This window comes from Alligator mississippiensis, chromosome 2, assembly GCF_030867095.1.
Source record: "Alligator mississippiensis isolate rAllMis1 chromosome 2, rAllMis1, whole genome shotgun sequence".
Lineage (NCBI taxonomy): Eukaryota > Metazoa > Chordata > Crocodylia > Alligatoridae > Alligator > Alligator mississippiensis.
This window is the reverse complement of record NC_081825.1, coordinates 244,716,548-244,735,667: the sequence shown is the minus strand read 5'-3', so window position 1 is coordinate 244,735,667 and position 19,120 is coordinate 244,716,548.

Sequence of the window (19,120 nt, the reverse complement as noted above, 5' to 3'; positions counted from 1 at the left end):
ACCGATGGTTAGAAGGAATGCATATTCCATATAAATATATATTGTTAATTTGGTTTAATTCCAAATGGATGAAGAGGCTTAACTGTTCATATTAAATTATTTCTGGTGGAAAAAAACAATATGAACAACTTACTGAATGGATCTAAAATCCTATGGTAGGTAATCTGATCTAATTTTTTCAGAAAGGCAAATGCCAGATGTTTGCTCCACTTTGATCTTAATAACACTTTAGGCTGCAGACAATAAGATTGGTTTTAAATTTATTGTCTCTTTGATTTCTCCATTCTAATGCTTTTTAAATTCTTTACACAAGACAGATCTATATTTAGGCAACTGGGGTGGCATCCAACGTGTCAAGTACTTAATATGTTCATGAAAAGCTCTGTGTGGAACACTGGTTGCTTTTCTGTGCATCGAAACAAAGCCAGATTTTGTGCAAGCAATATTAAATTTTCTTTTTATTATAAACCTTCTTTTTATTTACACTATGAAGCTCCAAGTGTCGCATCTGTAGCACAGCTCTTTTTACAGCTTTCATTTTTATTAAAATCGAACTATATTAAAGCATCATTAGTATATTAAAACATCATTAAGCAGCAGGAGTTGAAAGAAAAGTTAATCAGTTATAACCTACTACAGATCTTTAATTCATCTTCATGTTGCTTTAAAAATCCTCTTTGTGTTCTAATGCTTAGAATATTTTAAAAGAAGTGATGCCACTGAGTGGATCCCAGTGGAAGCCTTTGAGAAGCCATAATATATGACCTGCTCTTTCACTGAAATTGGATCCTCTCCCAGCCTAATGAAGCTGCTGGTTTGCAAATATGGGATGAATTCAAACCAAAGCTGATTTTGAGTGCCTTTGTGTTTCTTTCTGAACATTTTATACAGCTTCCCCCTTACTACCCTCCCCCCCCTTATCAACAGAAGTATATGGGAGAAAGGCAGAATATGGTAAAATTCTTCATTTTTTACTGAGATCAGATTGATTCCAGAAACATAGAGGAGTCACAGTGATTGCATAGGAAAAACAAGAAGCCCTTCTTATCATGTAGTCTAATTTTTCAATCATAACTCTCCCCAGCACAGTCCAGAAAGGTGTTTTTCCTTAGACTCATTTAGGATTATTTGACTATTGCCCTCACTTTGTTTTGCCCAATATTCTGAAAGTTCAAAATATAAGAGAGAATTTTCATCCAAATAAAATATTAAATGTATCTGTCAGTGTCACTGCCATTACTGAACAGCTATTTTGGCATTTATGATGCTGACAATGGGAAGGACAATATAAAAACCAAGAAACACTTGACATCCTGCCTCGATAGAAGCTAATAAACAAGTTGAGGAAAATTTTCAAGATTCATTAAATAAAGATTTCAATAGGAAGCATTAATATAGCTCAGGGATATAGAGCAAACAATGTTTCTATTCCCTCTATCATGTTTCTAGACAGAATGAGAATGGTTCCATTAATTTTATCTGAAGAATAAGGAGGGTTAATTCAAGACACTCTTCCATGTGAAAATCCTTTCACACTCCAAATTAGCTCTCTTGCCCCATCTTTTGTATAGTTTTCAGAACTTGGGGCCCTGATTAAATTTAAAAAAGTATCTTTCTGTTAGTTGAGTGTACATGTTTGGATCATTTTGGGACATCCTCAATCAATCTTCTGTCTTTGACATCTATAGTCACATTTGTCTTAATAGGGAAGGATGTTTGAACTGGATGGGTATCTAAGTCTCAAAGCAAGATACAGTTCCAAATGCATTTACTTTCATTTAGAAAGAGCATAAAAGCAGTTTTCCTAAAGAGAGGCATAAAGTTAAATGATTTGGAAAAACTCTTTGCAACACTAGCCTCTATGCATCATGATTGAAATGTGTGCTAACACTTTCCAGTGTAATTTAATAAGCGCATAGCAGGGAACAGTTTTAGTTTAAACCTTTATTCTTTGCAAACACATGGAACCACCTTCATTTGTGTTGTCGTCAGTGGGAAAAAATGGTTATTTCTCTATTTCATAGGGAAGATAGGAAACAGGAGACAGAGTGATGGATGGTGGGGAGAGGTAGAGGGCAGAAGGGAAGGAATCTGAGAGTGAGATACTATTCTCAAATGAACACCAACGATATGAGGTCTAGTCTACTGTCAGAATGTGTATGCATCTCTTGTTAATAACCGGAGAGATATGTTGGCATTGATGCTAGAATGGACTCATATATAGTTTAAAAATGCATCGTGCTTGCCAGAAGCAAACATTTTGTGGAAGGTGATGGTTTACATTTGTCAGTTTTGAATCTGGGTTAGCACATTAACTAAAAGCCCCATTCATTTTTCTTCTCTTTTTGTAACTACCAGCATTTTTCTTCTCTTTTTGTAACTACCAGCAGGAAGCGACTAAGGACAAAGAAAACTATAATGTTTTCTTGCTACATAAGTTATTATCCCATTCTCTCTTTGCTTAAAACCTACTTAAAATGAGTAAGTAAATTGTTTTTACTGTTTAATGTACCTTCTTTTAAGCATAAAGCAAACTAACCTTCCAAAATGGGTACTTCGAGTAACCACATAATTGAACTGCAGTGCCCCTTGCTCTCCCTGAAAACTATGTCTTTTTTGTTACTTTCTCTAATTGGTTATGTCTACAGTACAGTCTCAGGGTTAACATCTAAGCCAGTCTTAAACTAGTTAGGCAGTTATGGTATCAATAGCCACCTAGACATAGCAGCACGGAGCTTGGTGCAGGCTAATTTATCCTGCTGAGCAGTACTTTTTTAACTGTAGTGAAGCAACAAGGACTGTGACAGGTTTTATTAACGTCTAATGCCTACAAATGGACCTATGAGGTTGCAGAGATGCTCCCAGTCAAAGTCACTGCAAGATTATTTATATTGTAAATGGAACCTAGCTTTCTGTTATTTATGTGCAGGATTTAGCATAACAGAGACAAAGGATCTCACATTTGGGATGTATTTTGGGGGGAAGGCACTTACCTTTCTGTATTTTCGGTCAAGAGGCCAATATGTTTATAGACATTATAACATGAAGTCACCATGAGCACATGACACCCTTAATGTGAAATAATTCTTTCTTTAAAGACCTTCCCAGGCTTAAAATGGAGAACTGTACTGTAACCAGTTCTCTCCCTCAGAATGGAAGATTAATTTAAAGTGCAAGCACTCTGTAGAGGACTCTTTTGTGCTTTGTTTTAATAATTTTTTTACATCTTTTATAGATTTCTATCACTTATCAAACAAACCTAGAGAATAACTTAAATGCAGGCTCCACTGGAGGCACCAGACAGTAGCTCCATATAGTCTTGCTGACTTCCTGAATCATTTATGCATTTTGCACTAGATAAAAACCAGAAATAACTTTGGCAGTAGGTGCCAGAACCAGGACTCCTACTCACAAAGGAGTGCCAAAATGACTAGGTTGCAGGGTCAGATGCTTCTCTTGTTTGATTAACTAGTGACATATGAATCTTGCACTTTTGGCTGTCTAGGGAGCCAACTTTGACACCAACTAGCATAGCTCATAGCCATGTGCACTATCCTGGGTAATGGTTGGTGAGTTGAAAAGATGGGGTGTAAGGGTGTGAGACGTAGGTTTCAGGGCAAGGAGTACCTTGCCCTGAAACCAGGTCTCTGACTACCCAGGCAACTGTTCTTACCACTAAGTTATTTGGCAAAGTCTGCACGCTCTTTCTCCTTGTTCAAGAGTGCACGATGTGCGCTGCACTTTGTACTGAACTAAGGTGACCATGAGTTCTGTTTTTGTTAGGATAGTCCTTTTTCAAACACTTGTCCCGTACATCCTACTAGTTTGGTCAAGTTAATTTTTTGGTCCTGTTTCAGCAAGATACTCAGGGCAGATGTTTAGAACGGGACTGGCCCAGAGAAAATAGGACTATTTCATATGCCCCTCCCTTCTCTGGCCCTGGTACTCAGCACTCCCACTCCCCACTCCCTGTTCTCTGGCATACTCAGCTTAGACCTGAGCTTGGAGACAGGTGAGTGTGCAAGACAGCAAGGGGTCTTGGTTTGAGACTAGGGAAATAGGTCACCCAATATTGAACTCAATGCTGCGTCAGTATGGGCATTCTGGCCCAGACAGATGACTCTTCTCTGTGAGATCTTCACTTCAACGGGACAGAAGTGCCTCCCTTGCAGCCCTGAGTCATGCCTAAATTGTGAGGAGAAGCGGAAGCAGGGTGTATCCCTGAGCTCAGCAGCCCTAATGGCTAGCAGCAGGTGCCTCTGCTGAGCAACTAGGAGCTCATCTACCCAAGTCAGTGGTGAGCTAAAGCCCGATATATTTGCACATACCATGCTCAACCACACCAGCAGGAACACTTCAAACCTAGAAGCATGTCAGGAAGGGTGCTCTTGGCTCATCCACCTGTGTTCACTCTAGCCATAAAAACAGCTACTGGAGACCTCATTGGCATACTTCTGGGTTTATAGCATGTGCTGTGCTTGCGCCTGTCAGTGCTGCTGCAACCTAGACACTCAATAAGTGATCTGGATTGGTTTCTGGTGAGACTTACATCTCCCTATTCACCAGAGGCAGATTTAGAAGGGAAACAACAGTGCACTGGCCTTTGGTGGTGCTATATTTGAGCTCTTGGTGCAGGGTCTGTCCTCAGCCCCCTTTTTTTGTGGTGCCAGAGTACTGCTACCACTGCTCATCCCCCTCTTTTCCCTGCTGCTGACCTCAGCAGGGAGAGGGAGGGAGGAAGGGAAGGATGGGAGATTAGCAGCAGTGTTTACCCCCCTGGCCTCCAGAGATGTAAGGACAGGAGTTCTGGCCAAACACTGGCCCAGTCAACTGGTGAACTCAAAGCTCCTTGTTCACACAGAGCCAGTACTGGCATGTGTAGCATAGCCAAAGTCAGGGCCCTGCACCCCATTTCCTTGTTCTTGGATTCACTACTGCTGTTTACTGTAGAACAAACTTAGTTGCCTGACCCTGTTGATTTGGGTCAATCCCCTGGGGCAAATGTAAACATTTTAGACACTGTGGCACCTAGATGGGAGGTGCTTAAGAAACTGATTATGATCTATCCCTGTAGCTTTGGGACTAAGAAGTCTCTCCACCTTTATGCAGAAAGGGCACAGTTGAGAGATGATTTAAATTGTATGTTATGTAGCACACTGTGCTCTCTTCAAAAAGTCATTATAAGTACATTGATGTGTGCTACAAGAAGCTTACAAGGTTTTCATTAAGGGTGAATTGGATGGCCATCTCAGTCAAACTATTACTGAATATGGAATCTTGTCTTGGACTCCAGACCTTTAGAGTCACAGTACACAAGGGAGCGGGGAAGCAAAAGTATATATACAATGCTGTGTTTGGGGCAGTACTTCCATGATGTAAAACCTGGAGTGTCTATTACCCCTTGAGTTGGAATCGGATGCTGGTCCCTGAGGCAGAGGTCAGCACGTCCGTCACGCATAGGCGAGACTGTCTGCTCTTCTCAGTTGGAGAGGGATGTTATTTTCTTAAGGAGCAGGATGTTATTCCTAGAGGTCTGCCCCTTGGTAAGGTCAACAGTGATATTTTATGGTTAATGTTTTTGATTAATTTTGGCTGTGGCCTTTCCTTTCAGCATTTATATGGTGTCAATTCAAACTGGCATGAGAGGAGCTTGACAAGGTTAAGGCATGAACTGTATGTTCACTTTTCCTCCCAAACAAAACTACAGCAACAATGCTTACAGGAACTGGATAGCACATTCCTAAATCAAACCAAAAGATTCAAACAGGGAGCTGAAAGCAGTAGAATTCAAGGGGGGAGGGGGGGGGGAGGTTTTTTTCATCCTAAAGATATGTTTTCATAGTGGTATATAGGCAATCAGTAGAATACAAGCTCTGCAGCTATGGCAGTGGTTTACAGCTTTGTTGTAAAACTAATACTTAAAAATTAACATCTTCTTGACTTATTCTCCCTCATTTTTTTTTGCCAAATATGCTGGATGATTCTAAATTAATTGCTATTACTTGAAAGAAGGAATATGCTGGATTCAATAAGTGACACTTTTATTTTTAAAAGCATAGATTCTTGCCTTGTGAAAAAAAATGCACAAAAAATTCTGTCTAGCTTTTGAATACATACAGTTAAAAAACCCCCCAAGAATCTAACATTTGCTATCAGTTTATGGAAAATACAATGGATCTGCCTTCAATTTCTCTGTACTTTATTTATTTCCTAGTAGATTTGCAGACTAGACTCGAATTGAGTTTATAGGAAATAGTTTAGACCAGGGATTGCTAATCTGTGACGTGCCACAAGTGGCATAGGCAGCAGAAGATCATGGAGGAGATGGGCAACACAGTGTCAGATAGAGCAGGAAGCAGAAAGCAGAGCAGCAGATAAGGAAAGGAGCACAGGGATGGGCCTGAAAGCAGAGCAGCAGGTTGGGCAGGGGAAGCAGGTCAGAGTGGCGCTCTGAGGTGGGTAAAGGGATTGGAGGAGGTGGGGCTAATTTGTTACACACCTGCCAAAAAGGTTGGTCTCCACTAGTTTAAACCAAAGGAGGTGGGGAACATGTTAAAAAGCTGAAGATGATCTTTTTTTTTTTTTAAGAGTACTCAAACTTCTGTCCATTGATGAGCTGTGCGATTACTTGTGTTCTATGGTGCTCTCATCAAATGGAGCCAGTGAATTAAAGGAGGCTATTTTCTTGTGATCTACTTTTACAACTTTTCATCACTTCTAAAAACACCAAAATAAAAACTAACAAAGTAATGATAACTTCCAAAGAATGAGTGCATAAGTCATAGATGCATTATAATTAATAGGACATAAAAAAGCCATTCTTGTCCCTGAATCTGCTCTCAGTAATGCACATTTCAGCCCTCAATCAAAAGAGAATAGGAAAAAGATGCATTAGTTAATGGATTCTGTTGAATTTAAAACAAAGAAACCAGAGAAAAAACACAAGGGGCTGGCCACAAAAAGTCATGGATGTTTTTGAATTTTGAAGTGATGAGCACATAGTAAGTACAGATTCTTCCATGTATACATCAAAATTAGAAAATATATTATTTGGGCTCACTTTCTATGAGCATTTTGGATTTTGCTTGTTCCTGAACAAAGCTAAAATGTAAGAATATTTTCTGAATTGTAGAATTTTCACTTGCAACTGTTATCCTTTTGGTTGAAGTTATCTAAGTGGCCTCTGACTGGGTACTTCTCATTTCTGACTCATACTGAACCAATGTTACCAACCATGTAACCAAACATATTTGAACTACAGATACATCCAAGAAGGTGCCCAAGAACAGTGTGCAGACAAAGACTCATTCAGAGGCCTTTTCAAATCATGAAAATGGGACTCTTTTGCATTCTGTCCACTTATGATTGGTGAACAGAGGAAAGGTAAAACTCATTGGATGACTTATCAGTTATTTGCTTAGTTCTAATTAGTAGTGAGGATTTAACATCAACATTTTGGAAGAGTACAAACTATGTTAGAGGTGGAGCACTCCACTTGGGCTTGGGCACCATATCCCTGACCAGAGTTTCTTATCCTCTTGCAGCTCAGCTTTTTCCTTATCTTATTCTTTGGTTTCAGGTATTTCCCAACTGCCATCCATCATGCTTTCATTCCCCCATTGTGGGGTGGGGTACATCCCCTCCTCTAGCAGACAGCTAATTGGCTGTAGCCCTTGCCTCCTCACTTACTCCAGCTGGGCAGGGCAATACTCAAAGGGCTGAAGGGGGGTAGCCAGAAAGGAGAAAAGCATAAGCAACAGTTGCTCAGTATCCTTGTTGGAAAAGGTAGGGCAGGGTGCCAGCTTAAAAATCAGAAGGGCAGTACAAAATATTTTTAATATCCCCTCCCCCCCAATCTTTGCGTGGGGATCCTATGGGGAACTGCCTTACAATTGGGCAGTGGCCTGAGACACTGAGATTATAATCAACACCATTATAAGTTGTAGAATGGTTGGGTATTCATTTGTCATGTTTCTGACTCTGGGTTAAAACTTGGATTGTCCAAAGCTGAACTCCAGTTACAGGGAAACTAGTACATCCTGCCTAGACTATGACTTTTATTTTGTTATAATCAGATCAAAGGCCAACTGTCCTACAACTGGATCCCCAAACTCCACTATAGCTGCTTTTCTCTAAGTGGGGCCTAAGTAACTTCCTAAATGTCCCCTAGTTTTTTGGCATGATGCTGGTAGACAGTCCAGGTTTTGGAGGCATAAAGGAGGGTTGGGAGAATGACGGCTTTGTAAACCTTCAGTTTTGTCGACATTCCGATGCCTCTGCGGTCCCAGACTGACTTACGGAGTCTGCCAAAGGCCATGCTTGCTTTTGCTAGCCTCACATTGACTTCATCATTGATGTGGACAGCACGGGAGAGCATGCTGCCTAGATAGGCAAACTTGCTGACCATCAACAGTTGTTGGCCTTTAAATGAGACATGTGGTTCCTAGGGTGTTCTGCGAGGTGCAGGTTGAAACATCACTTCAGTCTTTGTGTTGATAGTGAGTCTGAAGTTGTTGCAGGCTGACAAGAATAGGTCCACGGACTGTTGCATGTCAGGCTGTGAGCCTGTGCACAACACACAGTCAGTGAACAGGAAGTTGTGAAGCATGGCTGTCTGGACTTTGGAGCTCGCTTGGAGCCTGTGCAGGTTGAAGATGTCTCTGTCGAAATAGTACCTGATCCCCCAACTAACCCCATCCATGGTTAATGTAGAGAAAGGTATAAAATCTAAATGGACAATCAGTGAGTTCACAAGCCAAAATATCTGTTTCCCAGTATCTCATAGAAGAAAAGAAAAAGACTAGTTAAGAGTGACTGCATCACAAATTTTTGCAACATAGAATGCAACTCTAGAAAAGAGGGAAAATTAAGTGAAACTTTGTTTCAGAAAACAAAACCAATACATAGAAAATAAAAGTGATAATATTTTTCATCTTCATTTTAAATGCTACATAAAGTAAAAGCCAGCCATCCTATCTCTAAGATCTAACCACCAAATAGTAATAAAACCAACAGATAAAGGAGGAGCTATACTTATCCTTAACCGTGAAGGCTACATAAAAGAAGCCAACAGACAACTTTCTGGCACCACCTACTACAAAAGACTAGAGGAAGATCCTACTCCTCTTTTCACCTTAAAACTCAAAACCAACATCAAATAATTTCCATCTGAACTACAAGAAAAACTACAGGACTTGATCCCTCACTACCAAACCCAGGGACTTTTTACATGCTTCCTAAAATCTGCAAACAAGGGAACCCGGGCAGACCTATCATATCCAACCATGGAACCCCAACTGATCAGGTTTAATCAAATCAATCTGAAAACATCTTGTCACCCAAAGAGTCAGTCTTGTCCAAGACACAACAGACTTTCTACGAAAACTTAAAAACAAAGACCACCTTTCCAGCAACACCCTGCTACCATCATGGACATTACCACCAACATCCCACACCAGGATGGCATCCAAGCCTGCCTTACATATCTACTAGAGAAAGATTACAACTCAGAGTATAGGCCTAAAGATATTACTGAATGTATACGCTTCATGTTCACGTGCAACAACTTCACTTTCAATAACCAACACTTCCTCCAGACAATGGGCACAGAGCTATGAGCACCAAAATGGTCCCACAATATGCCAACCTGGAAGAAGAATTCCTCAAGGTCTGCACCATCAAACCCTTGCTTTACATAAGATGTATTGATGACATCTTCATCATTTGGATTGCAAACCTGCAATCTCTGACTAATTTCCATCAGAAATTCAATAATCATCACCCCTCCATCAGACTCTCTCTTGAATACTCCAGTACCAACATTTACTTTTTAGGCACTATGGTCACTATCCAGAATGGTAAAATACAAACCACCATATACAAGAAACCCATGGAGTAACATACATATCTGCACAGAACCAGCAATCACCCTAAACACACCAAGAAAGCTGTAATATACAGCCAAGCCCTCTGATACCACTGAATTTTCACTGTGGAGAACACCTGTGATTGTCACCTCATAAATCTCAAAAGGGCTTTCACTCAACAAGGACACTCCTTCAGACAGACTTTTGAAAGAGCCACCTGGATTAAAGAACTGCTACAGTACAGAAAGAAAATTCCCATGAATTGCACTCCATTACTTATGACATACCTTCACTCCCTGGAACCTATACAGAAAATCCTTAAACCATGGCAACCCATACTAGAAGAAGAACCAATTCTTAAAGCGATCTTCCTAGAACCACCCATCCTAGCCTTTAAACAAGCACCAAACCTCTCCAATCTCATCACCAGAAGCAAGCTTCCTATGGCCCAAAACATGTTGAATGTCATGACAAGAAATGTAAAACCTGCCAACATATCTTCACCACCCCCACAATAACTACACCCCACAACAGAACCATCAATATTCCTGGATCTTACAGCTGCACCTCCAGAAATGGAGTATATCTCATTCAGTGCACTAAATTCCCTGATGGAAAATATGTAGGAGAACCCAAACAATAACTGCGTACCAGAATGAACACATACCGAAAATCTATCAAAGAAAAGAATACTCAACTACCTGTAGGGGCACATTTCTCTTATCACCAGGTCAATGTTCCTCTCCCCCCACATATGTTTTTCACCTGTTCTCTGCCACAGTTTGCATTTTCACTGACTGACATTCTTTCATACTGGCCTCTGGCTTCTATTCTATCCCATTCAGGAAGAGCACCAAACAACTGCAGACACCTCCTGTGCCTGAAGAAGGGTGTTTGTCCCAAAAACTTGTCCGCCTTTGTCCTTAGACCAACACAGTTACAACCAACACCCCTGAGCCAACTTATCTGGGGTTTTTTTGGAGACTTCACACATTATTGTACCTCTTGCATAGGAATCCTTTGACTTTTTTGTGATATTAGCACTCTTAAATTCAAGACTTTGTTTTGTTTAACTTAGTCTATTCATAAATATTTGCATTGTTAAATCCATTATTTTGCAAAGCACCTGGGGATACGTGGCATAAAAGGGAGTTACACATAGACCATAGCAGAATGATTTGATTAACGTTTTCCTAGGAAATCTTTTCTCAAACACCACCAACACAGACCAACTAATTTTGAGTATTAATCTGGCATTAAACATTGGACTATGGAATAACAGAACATGGAAATATTTTGTTTCTTGAAGATTAAAACTTACATTTTAAGTTCACCTTACAATTTAGACTCACCAATGGCTTCATTTCTTTCACTGTGTACATTGCATTATTTGGGCGTGTCCACACATGCAAGCACGTGTGCTTCCAGCAGCTCAAATAGAAGCAGTGCAAATTTGAGCTGGGGCTTTTTGCTTCAGTGTGCATGCTTGGACATGCACATGCACATGCTTGGACATAGCCCACACAAGGGCTATGGCCCCCCCAACAGGGGAATCAGCCCCTACACAAGGGGTTCAGCCCCCCAACAGAGGATTCAGCCCCCACACAAGGGCTATGGCACCCCAACAGGGGATTCAGCCCCCCAACAGGGTTCATCCCCTACACAAGGCGTTCATCCCCCACACAAAGGGGTCAGCCCCCCAAAAGGGTTCGGCTCCCACATAAGGGTTTCAGCCCCCCAACAGGGGATCAATTGACCCATGCATGGGCTACCACCCCCCCTGCAAGGCCCACATGACCCCAATTGCTGCCCCACAAGCCCCCCAATTGTTGCCCCACCTGGCCCCATCCCCCACCAGCTGCTGCAGTCCCCACAATGGCTACCTCACCCAGCCCCACCCCCCACGCCCCCAGACCCCACGATGGGTACCCCATCCAGCCCCACCCCCCAACTTGCACCCCCAGTCCCCCAAGGCTACCCCCACAACCCCAGGCACCGTCACTTTAAAAAAAAACCAAGAAAAAGAACAGAAAAAAAATGGAAAAAAAGCCTCTGCTTACCTTAGGGGGGGCTCCAGGGCCTCCTGGCAGAGCCCCCCAGGCAACACAGGGCAGCAGGGGCGGGGGGCAGCAGGGCCTAGGCTGGGCCCACTGGGGCTGTCCTTCTGCCCGGCACTGTGCAGGCAGGACCCCAGTCACCAGACAGCAGTTGGTGAGTGCCGGGTTTTTTTATTTGTTTGTTTGTTTAAACTATGGGGAGAGGGGGCAGGGATGGGGGGGCTTGGGCAGATGGTGCCGACCAGGGAAGGGGTCAGGGGCCTTGGGGGAGAGGCTGGTGGGTGGAGGGACTGGCTGTGGCAGGGGTTGGAGAGCTTGGGGGGATGGCAGGGGGAGGGGCAGGCCGCAGCAGGGAGAGGGGGCCTCAGGAGGGCTGGCAGAGGGAGGGGCAGGCTGTGGCAAGGGTTGGGGGCTTGGGGGGGTAGCAGGGGGAGGGGGAGGCTGCAGCAGGGGTGGGGGGCTTGCGGGGGGGCTGGTGGGGGAGGGACCATAGGGGGTCCCACGCCGTGGTCCCCTCCCCCCTCCTCCAGCCCCCCCACCCCTTACTCACCGGCACTGGCCCTGGTGCTGAAACATGCGGCCTGGCCGGCAGTGTGTTTCAGCACCAGGGCGAGAGGCCAACCATAGAGACCCTCTGGCTGCCATGAAGGACCCAGCCTCTACTTACCTCAGGGCACATTCTGGGACCATGCCTTGTTCTGCTTTTTTAAGCTTCAATTTTTTTTAGACCCCTGGATATACAGGGGTCTAATTTTCTCCCCGCGGTGCAAGTTTGTAGAGCCGGGAACATTTTTTCCTTCCCTCACATGCTTGTTGCTCCACCTCAAAGGGGTTTGAAATGGGCAAGAGGCACATGCACGCTCGTCTCGACACGCCCTTTGTGTTACTGAAAGACAATCCAATTTTATAAATTTTAAAAGGCTCAGCATTCAGAATTTTTCTTCACTGTATATTTCACAGATTTCACAGACATTAGGGCTGGAAGGGACCTCAGAAAATTATTGAGTCCAGCCCCCTGCCCCAGGGGCAGGAAGTCAGCTGAGATCACAGGATCCCAGCAAGATAAACATCCAATTTTTTCTTGAAGGCGTTCAGAGTAGGTTCTTGAACCACCTCTGATGGCAGGCTATTCCAGATCTTGGGGGCTCGGACAGTAAAGAAATTCTTCCTTATGTCCAGCCTGAAAGGGTCTTGCAGGAGTTTATAACCATTCGACCTTGTCATCTCTTGTGGGGTTCTGGTGAACAATCATTCCCCCAGGTGCTGGTAAACACCTCTTATAAATGTATAGGTGGCCATCAGATTGCCCCTGAGCCTGTGTTTTTCCAGGCTGAAGAGTCCCATAGCTCTCATTCTGTCATCATAAGGTCTGTTTTCCTGACCTCTGATCATGCGTGTGGCTCTTCTCTGGACTCTCTCAAGTTTCTCCACATCCTTTTTGAATTGTGGGGCCAAAAACTGTACACAGTACTCCAGCTGCAGCCTCACCAAGCCTGAGTAAAACGGGAGAATGACGTCCTGGGATTTGCTTGAGAAGTATCTATGGATGCAAGTCAGCATTTCACTCACTTTACAAGCCGCAGCATCACATTGAAGGCTCATGTACATCTTGTGGTCAGTCATGACCCCCAAGTCTCTTTCATCTGTAGTGCTAGCCAGCGTAGCACTGCTAAGCCTATAAGCATGCTGCAGGTTTTTCCTCCCAAGGTGGAGAACTTTGCATTTTTTGGTGTTAAACACTATCAGGTTCTCATCCACCCATTTCCTGAGCCTGTCAAGGTCAGCCTGGATTGCCCTCCTGTCCTCAGGTGTGGATACTTTACCCCAGAGTTTGGTATTGTTGGCGAACTTGGCCAGTCCACTTCTGACTCCAATGTCCACATCGTTACTGAAGATGCTGAACAATATAGGCCCAAGGACAGAGCCTTGAGGGACCCCACTGGTCACAGGGCACCACAACAATTGACTCCCATCAACCACCACCCTCTGGGTCTGACCACGGAGCCAATTCCCCAGCCAGCAGATCGTGGTGGACCCAAGGCTGCAGTTGACCAGTTTTGCCAAGTGGTAATCATGGGATACCAAATCAAAGGCTTTTTTGAAGTGAAGATATACGACATCAATCTCCTCTCCCTTGTCCAAGTTATAGGTCACCTGGTCATAATAGGAAATGAGATTGGTCAAGCAAGACCTACTCACAACAAACCTGTGCTGGCTATCCCTCAGGATGTTGCCATCAGCCAGTCCATTGAGGATGGCCTCTTTGATGATTTTTTCTAAGACCGTCCCCAGGATAGAGGTCAGGCTGATGGGCCTGTAGTTTGCTGGATCCACTTTCCTCCCTTTCTTGAAGATAGGCACCACAGTGGCCTTCTTCCAATCTTCTAGGACTTCACCAGAGCACCAGGAACTCTCAAAGATCCATGCCAGGGGCTGAGCTATGATGCTAGCCAGCTCCTTGAGTACCCTGGGGTGTAAACTGTCAGGGCCGGCTGACTTGAAGCTGTCCAGCCTCTCAAGGTGTTCCTTCATGAGGTCAGCATTGATGGAGGGCAAGGGAATCTCCCTCACCCGGGCCTCACTATCCTGTAATTGGCAGAGGCAACCCATGGGACTGATGAAAAACTGACGCAAAGTACCCATTTAGTAGGTTGTCTTTTTCCTGGGTGTCGGTTGTCAGTTGTCCCTTCTAGTTTAGCAGGGGTTCAATGTTGCCCTTGCTTTTCCTCTGGCTCCCCACGTATCTAAAAAAGGACTTTTTAATTATCCTTGATACTTGTAGCTAGTTGGAGTTCAGTCGCAGCCTTGGCTTTCCTTGTTCACTCCATACAGGTCCGGACCATTGTGGAATATTCCTCCTTGGACGTGAATCCCATATAAGTTAATTCTTTGGCAGAACAGCTATAATGCTGAGCGCACATTTCCCACTACCTGAAATTACCACAATATATTAATATAATATCTTATTTTGTATACTATTACAGTGCCTAATATGGATATGGCACTGTAATGATGAATTCCCAAGTCCTTATGGGTAGAATATCACTTTTCAATAGTTACCACAATTACAATTTAGAAAAGTATTAACTAATAAACATTTGATGAAGAAACAAGAGAAAGTATCTCTTCACAATTGAGGTCTCTCCTCTAGGCAGTTAATTGGGATCAGCTAATCCACTATGGGATTAGGTCATTGCGGGACCCCTGACATGGCTTTACGAGCACTCATGGTGCTCTGGCCAGGTGCCAGAGGACTGGAAAAGAGCCTTGTGGTCCCCATTTTCAAAAAGGGGAGGAAGGAGGACCTGGGAAACTATAGGCCCATTAGTCTTACCTTGGTCCTGGGGAAGCTCTTTGAGAAAATTATCCAGGTGCACATTTGCAAGGGACCAGCAAGGGAGATTATGCTTGGGGGCAACCAACATGGGTTCATTAGGGGCAGGTCCTGTCAGACCAACCCAGTTGCTTTCTACGACCAGGTCACAAAATCCTTAGATGCAGGTGTCATGGTGGACATAGTCTTTCTGGACTTTAGGAAGGCCTTCGACACTGTCTCTCACCCCATTCTCATTAAAAAATTAGGTGACTGTGGTGTCGATGCCTACACAGTCAGATGGGTCGCAAATTGGCTGGAGGGCTGCACCCAGAAAGTGGTGGTGGACAGGTCATTTTTGATCTGGAGGGATGTGGGCAGTGGGGTCCCCCAGGGCTTGGTCCTCAGGCCTGCACTGTTTAACATCTTCATCAGTGACTTGGATGAGGGGGTGAAAAGCACCTTGTTCAAATTTGCGGAGGACACCAAGATGTGGGGAGAGGTGGGCACTCTAGAAGGGAGGGTCAGGCTACAACTAGGTCTGGACAGATTACAGGGGTGGGCAGATGAGAATAAGATGGGATTCAATACTGACAAGTGCAAGGTACTGCACCTAGGAAGAAAGAACCAGCAGCATACCTACAGGTTGGAGAACTCCCTTCTTGTCAGCACAGAGGCAGAAAAGGATCTTGGAATCATTATTGATTCCAAGATGAACATGGGCTGCCAATGTGAGGATGCGGTCAGTAAGGCTAATCGCACCTTGTCATGCATCCATAGATGCATCACGAGCAGGTCCAAGGAGATGATTCTCCTCCTCTATGCGACATTGGTCAGGCCACAATTGGAGTACTGCATCCAGTTTTGGGTGTTGCACTTCAGGAGGGATGTGGACAGCATTGAGAGGGTCCAAAGGATGGCCACTCGCATGGTTAGGGGGCAGCAGGGCAGGCCCTTCGAGGAAAGGCTATGGGGCCTGAACCTGTTCAGCCTCCCCAAGAGAAGGCTGAGAGGGGATCTGGTGGCTGTCTATAAACTTATCAGGGGCACCAGCAGGGAACGGGAAAATCCCTGTTCCCCTGAGCAATACCAGGAGTAACTAGGAATAATGGCCACAAGGTGACTGACAGTACTTTCAGGCTAGACATCAAGAAGCACTACTTCACAGTCAGGGTGGCTAGGATCTGGAACCAACTTCCAAGGGAAGTGGTGCTCGCTCCTACCCTGGCGGTTTTCAAAAGGAGGCTAGATAATCACCTAGCCGGGGTCATTTGACTCCAACATTCTTTCCTGCCCATGGCAGGCGGTTGGACTTGATTATCTGCCCAGGTCCCTTCCGATCCTACCACCTATGAAACGACACATACATGTAATGTTAAACATCTATATACAGTTTTCTGACAGCCTAAACATCATGGTATTGGAGTACCTTAATATCTCTTCTGAGTTTTTAAATATTATTCCCTGCACCCCAACTGACCCCCTGGAAGTTTAATCAATGGATAGTAGTAGTGGAAATTTTTCATTGCAACATTTTTCCTTCAGAGGTTTAAGTATTCCATGGGAATGTGTCAACTAAATTCCCATGGGAACCCAGCTGGCTTCTCATGGACATTTGCCTACCTCCCTACCAGACTGCCCACTCAGGGGCATCCAGACCTTTAAGCCCCTCAAACAACTTGCCTCGTGATATGAATGGACCCAAGAAGCTAGAATCCCTGGTAGCCTTCTGTCACGTTTGCAGCATCCCTTTGACTGTTTGGCTCCCTGCCAACCTGTCTTTTGAATCTGCCTCAACTCTTAAAATCTTTGGGTCTTCAAACTTCCAGTTTCCTGACAGCCTGTCTGGTGGGCTGCCGGAGAACTGGGAATTTGCAAATGTTGGGAGGTCCAGATCCCAAAGTCACAGTTCCTTGATAGCCTGAACTATCAGAGCCTCTAACTTCTTCATAAGAGGCCTCATAACTGGGGCTTCAAGATGCCTATGGCTTCCAGATCTCCAGTTTCTTAGAAACTGACTCCAGGCTAGTTTGAGCTTCCTAGTTCCTTGAGTCTGTGCCTGTGGGCTGTAGGGTTCTGGTCAGCTCAGACAACTGTGAAAGTGCACTATCATTTTGCTTTCTTATGAATACAAAATTTTGGAATCTCCATTCCACTCAAATCCAGAAATTTCATTTTTCAGAATAAGCTGTAATACTGTAGCTATAGAAGAATGTTTCTTGAAAGTAAATTACAAAGTTACTGCATTATAACCGTAGCCCATTATATGTCTTGTTCTGTGAATGCAGAAGTCAGCTTTGGTTTAACCTAAGTGGGCGTGTCCACACATGTAAGCATGTGCGCTTGCAGCAGTTCAAATAGAAACGGTGCAAATTTGAGCCGGGACTTTTTGCCTCAGTACCTGTGCTTGGACATGCATTGTGTTGTGGAGCAAATTGTGCCACTTGGGGCATAATAACCCTGCCTGGCTCCTCATGGATCTGCAGCCAGGGAGAGCTAGAGCCCAGGGCCAGCACCTGTGCTGTCCCCAGCAGTATAAAAAGCTGCCCTGGCAAGTAACTCAGGGCTACTCACTCTCAGTAGCTTCTGGGGCTCAGCCAATTGGTATCTGAGGACACTACCCCTTGTGCCAGCTGGTTTGCTGAAGTAGCCCTGAGAATTCCCTGCAACTTTTAACTACTGCAGCAGTCTGGCAGTGGGGGCTGCTGCCTGGCTGTGACCTGCTGCGCACCTGCCAGACTTGGATGGGGACTGCACAGCCAGTAGAGGCATCTGCCCCTCTGAGCCAGCTGCCAGTGGGCTGTGGCTGCAGAGTTGGCCTCTGTGTGGCACTACTGCCATGTGTGCCCCCCTGCCCAGCCATCTGGGTAGCTATCACCTGGAAGAGGTTCTGGGTGTGGTGGCCTGCTTTGAATTGTCAAAGCATGTCTGCCTGGTCCCATTTGGCCAGGAGGTCAGCCACAGCCAGCTGGGTCCAAGGTGCCAGCTCTGAGCAGGCAGGGTCCTGCCACTGGCTTCCTTAGCAGGAATTCTGGTGTTCCCTATTGGAAAACTGAAAAATTCCTGATAAAAAAAATCCCAAAGTCACTCCATAAAATACTCCATCATCCATATTCCTCCACAATTAAAACAAAAGACCACTATAAAGAGAGAGAGACAGCGATCAGTTGGGCAATATTTTACTGATATCTACAGTGTTAAGCAACGTGGAAGCCTACCAGTGTCTCTTTCATAATATTAAAGTGAACTCTAAATACATGTTTCATGAATTCATGAATACATGAATATATATTTTGCTGCCCTCCCACACGGGCTACAGCTCCCTCACAAGGGCTATGCGCCCCCCCCTGCAGGGGTTATGGCCCCCACACAAGAGCTATGACCCCCCCAACAGGGGCTGCAGCCCCACACAAGGGCTACGGGCCCCCAACAGGGGCTATGGCCCCCCCAACAGGGGCTATGGCCCCCACAGAGGGACTACGGTCCCCCAACAGGGGCCAAATGACCCCTGCAGAGGCTACCACTACCCCTTGTAAGGCCCATATGTCCACCCTTGTAAGGCCTGATTGCTGCCTCATCTGGCCCTATCCCCCACCATCTGCTAGAGCTGCCCCCAATGGCTGCCCCAGCCAGCCCCACACCCTGCTCCCCCAGGCCCCCCCAATAGCTGCCTTGCCTGGCCCCATCCCCCATTTGCACCCCCATACCCCCATGGCTGCCTCTGCCAACCCTAGGCACCATCACTTAAAAAAAAGAAAAAAGAAAAAAACCCCCCAAATCCCTGAAAAAAGCCTCTACTTACCTTAGAAGCAGGGGCTGGGGGGCTCCAGGGCCTCCTGGCAGAGCCCCTCTGGGCAGCACAGGGCAGCAGGGGGCAGGGAGAC